Genomic DNA, 14,419 nt, shown 5'->3' with positions numbered 1-14,419 from the left:
CACCTGAGACAGAATAGCAAGAGAAAATTAAACAAAGCTTTATGAGGAACCATGGCCCGGGGCCTTTCTTCCCGAAGGAAGAAAGGGCACCAAAGAAGTGGGGTGCACAGAGTGGTTATATATCCCCAAACAGGGTGTTTCACGTATGATTGAAATGTCCCTTTTACAACAGTCACGAGCCTGCTCTGTCAGCACAGCCCTTGATGGAGGCAGATAGGTCTGCTGTCTCAGTGAACGCTGCGGGGTGGCAGGTGTGTTGCCTCGGGGCTGGGGGATCACAGATGAGCGCAGCAATCAGTTCCTTGACTACAGAGAGGGAGGCACCTTTACAGATAGAGATTTACCTTACAGATGTAAATGTGTCCTAACAAAGGGCAAGTTCCACTCCTCAGAGCCTCCTTCCCTGTCCCACTTTATCAAAAGCAATCAGCCTCAAATAATCCTGATGCCAAAGAGACATATCTTGGGGTGGCCAATTTCAGGTCCCTACAGTCCCGCCTTTGAAACTAAAAGTTTCACAATCCAGAAGCTGAGTGGTAGATTGTTTCATCTCACTGAACACATTTCTTAGTCCTGGTAATAGATCAGTCCAGTTAAATTCATTTTAGAAGGTGGCGACGCAGGTGGGCTCCCAAAGTTAGGCCTTTATTTTGGAAGCAAGCAATCAGGTGTTTAAGAAGTATTTCTATGGAAATAAAAAGAAAAACAAGGTTAATGGTTGGAGCAAATTATAAACTAGTTCCTGAGTCCAGGAGGCAGCCAGTCAAGAAGACTTCTGGATGTCGGAGTGAAGCATCTTTAGCAGCTTGAAATGTCTCTGATGATGTCATCAGGCATTCAGATATCTTTCTGAGTGGCTTACAGCTTACACAGCAGCAGACAGGAATCTCTCAAGTTTTTATCAAGTCATTCAGCTTTAGTTTGCAAGGCTTCAGGAAAAAGAGCAGGTTCAAATCTCAATGATTCCAAATGAAAATGAGGAAAAGATTGAAAACATTAGTTTGGAGATTTGTAACCAGATATTTCAGCAGAAGAATTCAGGATCCAGTCCAGTTCACAGGTGGAAAAAAACCCTCAAAGACAGTTAACAAAGCTAGGATCTAACATCCACAAATGTGTCTTATAGCTTTTCACTGAAACGTAGTTCTTCTCTCTAAAATCACCCTCATTTTTACCAAAGATAGCCAAATTAAGACTAATTCGTTTGCAAAATAAGTTTAGTTTCAAGAAACTTGGCCCAATTATTTACATAAGTGCAGCAAGAATAGCAGTTGATCATATAGGCTCTTACATCTGCTTTGCTGAAATTTTTTATGAGGAATCTCAGATTGAACTTTAAAGACCTCTCGAGGCCAGGAAAGCCACGCCAAGGACTTGCTGTCAGATTTTGCCTACAGTACCTACAGATTTGGGTGGACTCCTCTCTTCTTGAGTTCCCCCAAAATATTCCAAGTTTCCTTACATCTGCCAGATAAGCAAGCTTCCTTACTTACCGGGTAAGATTGCCATAATCTCTATACACAAGGTACCAGGCCCATGTTTCCAAGTGGCTTTATTTCCAGAAAGTCAACCTTATTCCTCAAAGGCAGTATTGTCATATCTGAGTCTGTACGTTTCTCTCAAATATGACATTCCAGTCAAAGCCTTGGTAATACAACCAATGTCCTGTTATAAGGAGGACAGATTCTTATTGAACTTATGCAAATAACAATATTGCCATGAAACAACCATACTCACTCACTTACTAGGTTTCCAAATTCTGGAGGGATCAGGTAGGGAGAAAAAGATAAATGTTTCAGTTTTGCTCATAATGGTATACTATCAGTAAATTGCTGTAAGTCATAGTCAGCCTAAGAGAAAAGATTTCCTTAAATCTGAGGAAACAAAACAAAACCAAACATCAAAAGAATCAACAATATTTCAAATAAAAGTCATAAAAAGTCATAATCATCCTCATCAGTTCACACAGTCCTGTATAATTGATTACTGTGCTTAAGCTCCTGTTGGGAGGATCTATGAGGTTATCCGTTTCTCCATTAGATTTCTGTAATTTCTTACCCAGTCCAGTTCTGTGATCTGAAAGTTTATCAGAAAACTGTAATCCAGAGTAAGTGTCAGAGTCTTTTCCATGAATGTCTCTGAAGATGAGTGTATTTGCAAAAGCAAATAGCATCAGAGTAAAACAACCGACTGTAGGCAACAAAAGACTTAAAAATGACAATTGACAGAGAAACTTATTATTTCTGATATACAACACCTTAAAATGATAGTTAGAATTATGGCTGATAGCCAGGACAGATCAGAATTTTAGGAATGTTATCTAATTTTCAAAACACTTATATCAGTAATATTTACCCACATAATACCACTTAGGAAAGATTATCATCGCTTATCTGATAATGCTTCCAATGTAAATTAAGCTACCAAGGAAGCCTAATTAGTTTAGAATCTTCCACCTTACAGGAAGGGAGAACAAATGTCTCTCCGAAGTCCCAGGGGCCGTCTGAAAATCCACAGAGAAATCCTCCCCCTTCTACCAGGTTAAAAGACAGCCTTCATTCGGGACTTGAATATTCTTGAGGGAGAAGCTTGTCAAAAATATCAAAAGATTTGAAAACACTTGTTCAAACAACGCTCACTGTCAGACAATGCTCAGGTGTCCATTTAAAGTGACAACAGAAACAATCAAAAGTCTTGAGTGACCTCAGTCATTATACTAACAAAACGGATTTGTCTTTTAGGTAGACTTACTCAAAGGAACACCTTTTATAACCTCTTTATCAAGAGCAGACCAAAAGTTCAAGACAATTATCCTTTGAGAGAAAACCAAATTTTAATTTCTGTACCACTTTACTTTTTCATATTAAAACCCATTTACTTAATTAGATTCATTTCAATCTTAGCCAACTTCACCAGGCATAAAACTCCTTTCAGAATTTCTCCTTCACAGACCTTCTACAACTTTCTTTTTGCCTTCAGAATTTGTCCCAAAGTCTTTCTTTTTTTTTTTTCCACCTAGTACTTTAGGACAAGTTTATCTTTTCTTAACCCATCAAACAAAAATATTCCATTCTTCATACCTTCTTTACTAAAAATTTACACCTTACTTTCCTTAAATACAGAGCTGTTTTTCTTATTAATTTCTAGCAGCTTTAATCACATATATTAGAACTCTTTAACCTTTAACAAACCGTAGGAAACACGAAAATGGTAAGCAATTATGTATTGTCTTTTATATCAGCCTTCTAAACACTTTTCATAATTTCTAGAAACACCCCACACTTTACAGTAAAAGACCCAAAGACTTTTAGCCTCTCTGCAATAAGAAGGCAAAAGTAGATAAACTTAGATACGTTTAGCAATAATGTTTCAGTGTTCTATCCAATCCAAAAATGACCCAGATACTCAGATTTTTTATCATTTAACTTAACTTGGCAAAACTGAAGATTGTTACGAAAAAGAATTTCGAAGCTGTTTTTTTTCCCCAAGTATACAAACCATAAAACAGTTATTGTATCCACTTTTATCTATTTAAATCATTTGTTCCCAACAATTATATTCAGATTACCTACGGAAACCTTATGAGACATCAGACAAAACTGATCATTTATAGCTGTTATTTTGCTGACGAATTTCTAACAGACAACCTGAGCTTATTTGACTAGTAAACACAGGCTTGCATGCCTGCATCATATGCAAATACCTACAACTCTTGAGGGCATGCATTTTCAATCAAACCAACAACTTAAACTTTCATTAAGCAAAGATTAATCTATGTCATGTTAACTTGAAAGACATTTGGGTTAATACTTCTTAGAGAAACTTTTTTGTAAGTGTTTACTTTAAGTCAAAGGAATAGAGCTCTTTAGAAATTGTACCATCTGGAGGTAAAGTATCACACATTTGTAACATATATAGATACAGACAGACATATAGAACAAAGATTTTCCTTAGATTTGATTTAGGTGTTGTCATAGCAGACCACGGTGAAAAAACTTGTTTTCCCAGTTTTTTTTTTTTCCTTTCTCTCTTTCTTTCTTTCTTTTCGCCTTAGCAATCTGGCTTGGGATACCCCCTTTGTTAAGCAATTGCAATCACAGCACGAAGCCAACCAGAGTCTGGAGGAAAGGCTGCAAATTCGGGAACTGATTCGGGCCTTTTCAGAAGCTCAATTTCCCGTGTCTCTTTTGATTTTCTTTTGTTATTGTGGGGACCTGGAATTGGCCACCCCAAGATATGTCTCTTTGGCATCAGGATTATTTGAGGCTGATTGCTTTTGATAAAGTGGGACAGGGAAGGAGGCTCTGAGGAGTGGAACTTGCCCTTTGTTAGGACACATTTACATTTTTAAGGTAAATCTCTATCTGTAAAGTTGCCTCCCTCTCTGTACCAGGAAGAAGACAGGAGATGACCTTCTCTCTAAAAACTCTTAATCAATACCAAAGACAAGGACTTAAAATCTGCATTTTATTGTGCTACTCTGGTAACCTCCTGGAACTAACTTCCCTCCCCCTCCCAACGCTGGCATTTCTTAATGATTAAGCATCTTTCCTTAGGCTAGGAACTGATTGCTGAGCTCACCTGTGACCGCCCAGCTCCAGACAATCGACTTGCCTCCAGCTACGCCCTCTGAGACAGCAGACCACTACCTGCTGTGTCCATCAAGCACTGTGCCGACAGGGCAATCTTGTGACTATTGTGGGAGGGACATTTCAATCACATGTGAAACACCCCGTTTGGGGGTATATAACCACTCTGGCACCCCACTTCTTGGGTGCCCTTTCTTCCTTCTGGAAGAAAGGCCCCGGGCCATGGTTCCTCATAAAGCTTTGTTTAATTTTCTCTTGCTATTCTGTCTCATGTGAATTTAATTCGTTCTCCAGCCAGACGAACCCCTATTTGGGGAGAGGAAATGTCCTCCTCCCCTACAGTTTTGGCGTAGTTGGCAGGCTGAAATTTCCCTGGCTGGACACTGCTTGCTCCTAGACTGCTGCGGCTGAGAGATCCCAGACCCCTGACGAGAGCCGGCAAGAGGTAAGAGTTCTTACCACATCATTCTCCCGGATCTCTGCCTGCAGAGTCCAAAGGAAGCAAGAGTGGTGAGGTTTTTGCTCTTCTAAATTTAGATTAGCAGGAGAAAATGTTGGTGGGGCTAGCTTCTCGGATTCAGCGACTCTAGGATTTGAGTACTCACTGGTTGTAGATCCTTTTCCTCCCAGAGATAGACTTTTCCTTGTCTCTGTCTTTTTGTTTGTCATACAACACAGGCATCTCTATAAGCCTGTTGTCTGGGCTTTTTGTCTTGTTGTATGTCTTGAGAGCTTGGCTTTGTGACCTTTCTGGTCTCCGCCATTGGAGGATGCATGTACCGGCATGCATCTTGGCAGCCAGTCACATAGACTGGGGCTCTGGGAAAGTTTGTCTTGAGAGCTTGGCTCTCTTTGTCTGGCTGTGTAAGCTCTCGGGGAAGTTTGTCATAAGAGGTCCCAACTGCTTTCATAAGGGGCCTTTGTCGTCTCAACATTTGTTGCTTGCCTTTACTTTCTTAGGCTATTTTTGGGAGTGAACTTTCTGGATCTCTTTTGGGGACGCCTCTTTGTCCTTGGTTAAGCTTTGGTTGAGTCGCTGTTAAGATCCTACTCGTCAAATCAGCCAGACGATGGATCATTTAAATTCGGAAAACTTCTAAATTGGGGAAAAAAATTGTGAGAGCTCTCATCATAATTTTTATTGGTATCTATGAAAAAAAGCCAAATTGAAAAGGAAACACAAGAAAATGGTAACTAGGTTTAAACCCTGACTCAGGTTATAATTGAACTGGTGAAATATAAAGGTCTATGTGTTAAGATTGTAAAGGTTGGAATGCTTGAGCTGATTTTCTTTTTATGAAGAGGTTATATCAACTTTGCTTGAGTATGTTTTAAAGCGTCTTTCTGGGAATGCTTCCTTATGCAATATTATAAGACTAAGACCTGTTGAGTCCTGGCCATGGGTCCTGCTGCCATGCTGCAGCTCTTCACTGCCCATAGGCCCTGTACCCACGCTATTTGAATAGAGGAACGCTATTTCCAGGCCTTGAGCCCAGGAAGTCTTTCTTTTGACTCCTTGGCTGCTGAGCCAGCTTGCTTCACCAGCTTGGGAGTCGAAGTTGTAGTTTTCATTGTGCCTTTCTCTTTTTCAAGGATGGATCTAAATTAACTGCTCCATCGGGAACCTTCTCAGACAGCTGTATGAATCCATGTTTGCTTGCCCATGGCTACTCTATGGGGCAAATCGTGGCATTCAGCCTGAATAGAATCAGTACCTTAAGCCTGAGGGTGATGGAAAATGAATTAATCCATTCCTTCCTGACTCTATCTGTAATAGACAAATTTTACATGGGCACGGGTCGGCCACTTAAGTCATTAGGATGGTCGCCAATCTCCAAGACTCCTGTGGAAGGTTTCTTTTCCTAAGGCTGGATTGGGATCCCTTCCTCTGGCACCTGATCACTCTCTGAACTGTGGGTAAGTCCCAATCAGGACTCCGGTTCAAGGCAAGTACCAAACTCTAACCTTTGGTTGAGTATGGGAACCCCTTCTTGGGAGAATGGCTCCAGGATGCAATTGGGTAGAATGTCCCCCAGACCGGAGGAAAAATTCTTCACGGTTTTTCTCTGTTCTTTGATCTTTGGGACAACTCTCCTGGCACTTAACGACTGCCAGGCATAATAGGGAAGGCGTACAAGAGATGCAATGCAGAGGGATGCGCCCCATCATCCCTTGCTATAGGAACCCCACAGGCAGAACAAGTAGGATGCTGCCCTAGGTTCGGGAGATTTTCAAGGTAATGGACCCTTTTCTTTCCTCTCTCTTAAAGTGATAGTGACCATTTTTGGGCTCTTTTTGAGCTTTGCAATTGAGAAACAAAGAAATCTTTAAAGTGTGAAAGGCTGGACCTCTGGGAGCCCCCACTCTGGTTTCTGGGCCTGATCACCCCAGCAACCACGTGGGGTGCCCTCTCTTGGCGATCGACTTGTTAAGCATTTTAGGTGCCTACTGAATTGGTTATGACAATAGGAGACCTGTGGTTTATTCTGTGAACTGTCCTGATGGTGTTGTGTGCCCCTGCACGGGAACTGCTGTGTGACCTCTATCTCGATAACCCTTGGGGAAGAGGCCATGAGGGTGAGGCCTGATCTCTTTTCCATTGTTCTCCAGGCCTTTGCCTCCTGCTTCCCTGCCTGGCTCACCTGTGCTGGCTCAGGGACTAAGTGCCCTGGGCTAAGTGGGATTTGACTAGATCTTATAACTATGTTGATGCCTGCGGTCAGGCGCCTTTGCACCCTTTCTCTGGCCTTGTCAATTGGACACCAGCTTTACCACCATGAGGAATGCCTCAAGCATCCTAAGAGACTCACCCCCTGGGTGCATTTTAAAGTTGGAAACGCTTTCAGTTGGATGGCTTATGCCCCAGAAACTCCAGCTTGGAGAAAACTTGAGGAGTTTCTCTGTCCCTTTGTGATGTAGTTGGACAGGCAGGTCACTCTAGAATGTCATTAAGTTAAACCCAGTAACTTCCAACTGTCCTTGGAAAATCCTTGCAAGACTGGACATACAGCTCTAGAGGCAGTTCAGATTCCACCCAGTTCCTTTATCTCAAAAGGATTATCATCTCCCCTCTCCAGGAACTACTATCTAGACCATCACTAATCCTAAGACTGAAGGAAAAAAAAAAAGAGGGGAAAGGTCATAAGTGTGCCCTTGCTGAGAAAAAAAATCTAGCGTCTTGAGTGTCTTCTCCAGAAATATTAGTAAAAAGGCTCAGAACAAAATTTGGATTCATAACTAGGGAGTTTTGTATTGTACCAGATTCATGGAGTGATTTTTAAAACAATTGCTGTGGAAGTGCTGTGTCTGTGTGTGTCTATGTGTGTGTGATATTTTTACCCCGGGTGATATGGCCCAAACTAAGAGCTCTGTTTAATTGGATTAAAGTCAGCGCTTACATAAATTCTAAATGCAATGGAAATTAACCCAATGTCTTTTAAGTTAAGATGATATGGATTAATCTTTGGTTAATGAAAGTTTAACTTTGTTTGTTTGATTGAAAAGGCATGTCCTAAAGAGCTGTCAGTATTTGGATGTGATGCAAACATGCAGCCTGGGTTCACTAGTCAAAAAAGTTCATGTTTTCTGTTAGAAATTTGTCAGCATAATAACTTTAAATGATAGCTGTTTGTCTAATGTCTCAAAGTTTTTGTGGGTAATCTAAACATAATTATTGGGAACAAATGGTTTAGATATAAATGAAATAAGAGTTTATAGATAACTTTTTTTTAGCAATAATTGTAGTTTACGGTATGTGTATTTAAAATAACTTCCAAAATCTTTGGTAACTTGAAATTTTGAAGTTTTGCTAGGTTAATTTAAATGATAAAATTCGTTGAGTAACTAGATCATTTCCAAATAAGATATTAGACATTAATTATTAAATGTAAGTTTATCTACTTTTGGCTTCTTATTGCAAAGAGGCTAAAAACATTTGGGTCTATTAGAAAGTATGCCTTGTGTTTTATTGTGAAGTGGAATGTTTCTAGAAATTATGAAGTGTTTAGAATGCTGATATAAAAGATAATTCTTAATTGCTTAGTTTTTAGTTTTTTACTATGGTCTGTAAGGGTTAAAAGTCTAATTAACACATGTAATTAAAGCTACTGGAAATTAATAAGGAAAATGCTCTGTATTCAAGGAAAGTAAAATGTGTGTTTTTAGTAAAGACGGTATAAAGAATGGAAATATTTTGTTGGATTAAGAAAGATAAATTTGTCCTAAAGTACTAGAAAGTAAGAAAGAAAGCATGGGACAAATTCTGAATGTAAAACAAAGTTATAGAAATTCTGAAAAGAGTTTTGTACCTGGTCAAGTTGGTTAAGATTGAAATGAATCTAATTAGGTAAATGGGTTTTAATATGAAAAAGTAAACTGGTACAAGAATTAGAATTTGGCTTTCTCTCTAAAAATGATAATTTTCTTAAACTCTTCGTCTGCTCTTGATAAAGAAATTATAAAAGGTTTTTCCTTCTGAGTAAGTTTCCAGAAGAAGATCTATGTTTGGTTAAGATAATCTCCTATGCAAAAAGACAGAGGTCTCTCTATTAAGGTTTTTCTTTTTTTTGCTGTTGATACCTGAGCATTGTTTCACAAATGTTTTAAAACCTTTGATATTTTTGACAAGCTTCTTCCTCAAAAATATTCAAGTCCTGAAATAAAGGCTTTCCTTTGACCTGGATGAAGGAAGAGGATTTCTCTGGGGATTTTCAGAGGGCCACTGGGATTTCACAGAGAAATTTGCTCTCTCTTCCTATAAGGTGGAAGATTCTAAACTAATTAGGCTTATTGGTCTGTTAAATTACATTGGAAGCATTGTCATATAAGTGATGATAATCTTTCTTAGCTGGTATTATGTGGGTAAATGTTATTGATATAAGTGTTTTGAAAATTATATAACATTCCTAAAATTCTGATCTGTCCTGGCTATCAGCCATAATTCTAACTATCATTTTAAGGTGTTGTATATCACAGAAATAACCAAGTTTCTCTGTCAATTGTCATTTTTAAGTCTTTTGTTATTTACAGTCAGTTGTTTTACTCTGATGCTTTTTGCTTTTGCAAATATGTCTCATCTTCAGAGGGATTCATAAAAAGGACTCTGACACTTACTCTGGAATACAGGTTTCTGACAAACTTTCAGATCATAGAACTGAACTGGGTAAGAAAGTACAGAAATCTAGTGGAGAAACTGAAGAGCCCATAAAACTGTTAACAGAAGATTAAGATCAAGAACTGATTATATGGGACTGAATGAACTGAGGATGATTATAATTTTTTTATGACTTTTGTTTGAAATATTGTTTTTGATGTGTTGCTTTGTTTTCTCAGATTCAAGGAGATCTTTCTCTCTTTTTCTCTTATGCTAACTATGACTTACCAATTTGGTGAAATTATACCTTTGTGAACAAAACTGAAACATTTATCTTTTTCTCCCTACCTGATCCCTCCAGAATTTGGAAACCTAGTAAGTGAGTGAGTATGGTTGTTTCATGGCAATATTGTTATTTGCATAAGTTCAATAAGAATCTGTCCTCCTTATAACAGGACATTGGTTGTATTACCAAGGCTTTGACTGGAATGTCATATTTGAGAGAAACGTACAGACTCAGATATGACAATACTGCCTTTGAGGAATAAGGTTGACTTTCTGGAAATAAAGCCACTTGGAAACATGGGCCTGGTACCTTGTGTATAGAGATTATGGCAATCTTACCCGGTAAGTAAGGAAGCTTGCTTATCTGGCAGATGTAAGGAAACTTGGAATATTTTGGGGGAACTCAAGAAGAGAGGAGTCCACCCAAATCTGTAGGTACTGTAGGCAAAATCTGACAGCAAGTCCTTGGCGTGGCTTTCCTGGCCTCGAGAGGTCTTTAAAGTTCAATCTGAGATTCCTCATAAAAAATTTCAGCAAAGCAGATGTAAGAGCCTATATGATCAACTGCTATTCTTGCTGCACTTATGTAAATAATTGGGCCAAGTTTCTTGAAACTAAACTTATTTTGCAAACGAATTAGTCTTAATTTGGCTATCTTTGGTAAAAATGAGGGTGATTTTAGAGAGAAGAACTACGTTTCAGTGAAAAGCTATAAGACACATTTGTGGATGTTAGATCCTAGCTTTGTTAACTGTCTTTGAGGGTTTTTTTCCACCTGTGAACTGGACTGGATCCTGAATTCTTCTGCTGAAATATCTGGTTACAAATCTCCAAACTAATGTTTTCAATCTTTTCCTCATTTTCATTTGGAATCATTGAGATTTGAACCTGCTCTTTTTCCTGAAGCCTTGCAAACTAAAGCTGAATGACTTGATAAAAACTTGAGAGATTCCTGTCTGCTGCTGTGTAAGCTGTAAGCCACTCAGAAAGATATCTGAATGCCTGATGACATCATCAGAGACATTTCAAGCTGCTAAAGATGCTTCACTCCGACATCCAGAAGTCTTCTTGACTGGCTGCCTCCTGGACTCAGGAACTAGTTTATAATTTGCTCCAACCATTAACCTTGTTTTTCTTTTTATTTCCATAGAAATACTTCTTAAACACCTGATTGCTTGCTTCCAAAATAAAGGCCTAACTTTGGGAGCCCACCTGCGTCGCCACCTTCTAAAATGAATTTAACTGGACTGATCTATTACCAGGACTAAGAAATGTGTTCAGTGAGATGAAACAATCTACCACTCAGCTTCTGGATTGTGAAACTTTTAGTTTCAAAGGCGGGACTGTAGGGACCTGAAATTGGCCACCCCAAGATATGTCTCTTTGGCATCAGGATTATTTGAGGCTGATTGCTTTTGATAAAGTGGGACAGGGAAGGAGGCTCTGAGGAGTGGAACTTGCCCTTTGTTAGGACACATTTACATCTGTAAGGTAAATCTCTATCTGTAAAGGTGCCTCCCTCTCTGTAGTCAAGGAACTGATTGCTGCGCTCATCTGTGATCCCCCAGCCCCGAGGCAACACACCTGCCACCCCGCAGCGTTCACTGAGACAGCAGACCTATCTGCCTCCATCAAGGGCTGTGCTGACAGAGCAGGCTCGTGACTGTTGTAAAAGGGACATTTCAATCATACGTGAAACACCCTGTTTGGGGATATATAACCACTCTGTGCACCCCACTTCTTTGGTGCCCTTTCTTCCTTCGGGAAGAAAGGCCCCGGGCCATGGTTCCTCATAAAGCTTTGTTTAATTTTCTCTTGCTATTCTGTCTCAGGTGAATTTAATTCATTCTCCGGCCAGACGAACCCACATTTGGGAAGAGGAAATGTCTTCCTCCCCTACATTAACTAGCCTCACCATGCTGTACACTAGATCCTCAGAACTTATTCATCTGAAAACTGAAAGTTTGTACCCTTTAAACATCTCCCCCTGTCCCCTGAAAACAACCACTCTTATCTCTGTTTCTACAAGTTTCATGTTTCCAGAGCCACATAGGGGACACTAAGTCTTCACGAGCCACAGCGTGTGATTAAGTACAACAATTTCAGCCCATGTGCTTTTGTATGTGCTCCTCCCTTCTGCAGGCCTCTGACCTGGTTCTGGATTACATTCTCTCTCAGTTGGACACTCCGATAGCCTCCTTCCTCCTTTTCCTGCTTTCAATTTCTCCTTCATTCTGCACAGAAACACCAACTTTCTGGAGTACAACTTGATCATACCACTCCCCTGCTTAGAAACCCTCACTACTACTCACTATCTTTGAATGAAATCTTCATCTCCAGGTCTGGCATCTAAGATCCTCCTGGATCTGGTCCCATCTTCTACCGTTTGATATTCTTCTTAATAGTCCTTACATTTTATACAAAGCAAACTCCTTGCCTTGAGCTTCATACATAACTTTGCTTGGCTAACCTGCACCTTTGCCAGAGAGGGCGCTCCATTTCATCCCTTTGTATACAAACTGCGCTTGATCTCTAATGATCAGTCCCATATTACCAGAGACTTCCTGATCACCTTATGGGAAGGAACCTCCTTTCTCTGAATGCCCACGTAGCACACCCTAATGGCATTTATCACCTCCCATCTTGGATTTAGTTATTTATGTACATTTATTTATTTACTTATTGCCTCAAAAAAAGTGTTGAACAGAATTGCACAAGATGCTGGGGATAAAAAGGGAATATAGTCTACTGGTGAGATAGTAACAAGCCCTCGATTGAAAAAATACAATATATCAAATATGATACTGGATGTTAATGAACTCTAAGTGATCAGATAAAGGTTGGCCTAGATCTGTCTGTGGAGTCTCAGAGGAGTGGAGTGGAGTTCCAACGTAAAATATGTTTAGGCATTAATTAGCCAGTTGGACAAGACGGGGAGTTGGGAGGGGGTGAGGTAGGTAAAGGAGAGGCAGACAGCACAGATGGAGGGCATGGCCACAGGAGAAATCACATTTGAGGAAGGCACGTTGTTGACTCTGACAGGATAGGGTATGCTGAGAGAATAGCAACTGAAGGAGAAGACACTGGTCAGGTAGACAAGGATCAGGTTTTGCTTTGCTAAGAAGTTTGGAGTTCAGTCTGTTAGCAAGCATGCTGAAAATGTCAATCAAGGGAATTGCAAGATTGGACTGTGGGTTAGACCCAGGTGGTGAAGTGGATTCCTCCAGAGACACAGAGAAACTTTAAGCAACCTGGTGGAGGTTACACATCTGATCCATCTTTGTATTCCCTGACTGCGCCCAGCACAGTGCCAGGCACGTGGGTTATATACATATTGTGTTTGTTAACAAGTGAAAGAAAATGAGATCACCACTTTCAGACTAAAACACAAACAGAAGTTTATTAGCTTTAAGCTTCGCACTTCACCTGCATTATTCAGATCACACAAGTATAGGGCATCTTCTAGCTTCCTGAACCTTTTGATCCATGTCTCCGATTCTTCAGACTCGTTCTTCATCACTGGGTTCAGGAAAGGCTGTGAGACTGGCCTGATTTTCAAAGAGCTTGGGGGATCTTTGGAGGCTGAAGTCTCAGCAGTAGGGTTTTCTGGCTGCAGATCCTCTTCTAGAGTTTTCTACCAAAACAACACAACTATCTCACTGGCAACACAGTCACCACCTAGATCTTCTCCAGTCTCTTGGCCAAAGATGAGGCCATACAGCTAGCGAGATTTACTGTAATGTCTGGCTTTGTAAAGCTTGGAGGATGGGTTTCAAATCCTGAGTGCTATAGGACTACATCTGTGAAGCCTTCCAGGATGTAAATTACTGTGTTGAATGTTTTCTATGTTTTTAAGAGAAGGGTGAAATCATGACTTTAATCAGTTTGCATTTCTGATTTTCACAAAGAAAAGGTTTTTGTAACTGGTTGAGATTTTTCTTGACGTTCTATACTAGTGGGATTCATGGAGGAGGGTCTTCAGGAATTGCTTATAACTTCTCCACGGAATAACCTCTGGACAATGAGCCTGAGGTTCTTGACAAAGTATGACTGAAAGAATAGTGACATTGTCTTAGGCTCATGGGCTCCTTGTAATGGACCATAAAGAACTTCTAGTTCTGTCTGTCCTGTTAATTTAACTAAGGAAGACGAGGCCCAGAGAGTGGAAGTGACTTACTGAGATCAGGCAGTGAATGGTAGACACAGAACTATAAGGAGATGTAGAGGTTATGTCTAGCTCAGTTTGGCATCCTAATCTCATGTCTACTGCAAAATAGAGATGTTTTTAGAATAATGGACAACCTAGTCCCGGCAGCCATGACAGGCATTCTGTCACCTACCATGTACAGAGTGGCATCCATTGTTTGATCTTCACAACTTCATTTTTCCAGGAATTTTCTCTCCTGCCGAGCCATATGGTTAGGGAGAGAACAGCCATATCTAAGTGTACAGT

General features: G+C 40.1%; 2 long non-coding RNA genes across 2 annotated transcripts; one reads left to right on the top strand and one right to left on the bottom strand.

Annotated features, from left to right (window-relative positions):
• Positions 1-14: 14 nt before the first annotated feature.
• On the bottom strand, positions 15-1,590 carry LOC139041608 (uncharacterized). Its single transcript, XR_011497080.1, has 2 exons — positions 1,494-1,590; positions 15-685 (listed from the first exon to the last, which is right to left on the bottom strand). It is a non-coding gene; the product is annotated as an uncharacterized lncRNA (long non-coding RNA).
• A 3,144-nt stretch (positions 1,591-4,734) lies between these two features.
• LOC139041570 (uncharacterized) lies at positions 4,735-11,787 on the top strand. The gene is made up of 2 exons (XR_011496991.1): positions 4,735-5,034; positions 11,117-11,787. It is a non-coding gene; the product is annotated as an uncharacterized lncRNA (long non-coding RNA).
• The last annotated feature ends 2,632 nt before the right edge of the window (positions 11,788-14,419 follow it).

This window comes from Equus asinus, chromosome 1 (genome assembly GCF_041296235.1).
Source record: "Equus asinus isolate D_3611 breed Donkey chromosome 1, EquAss-T2T_v2, whole genome shotgun sequence".
In the NCBI taxonomy this organism is placed as follows: domain Eukaryota; kingdom Metazoa; phylum Chordata; class Mammalia; order Perissodactyla; family Equidae; genus Equus; species Equus asinus.
Note: the sequence above shows the minus strand (reverse complement) of the source record. Positions and strands in the feature narration are given on the sequence as shown.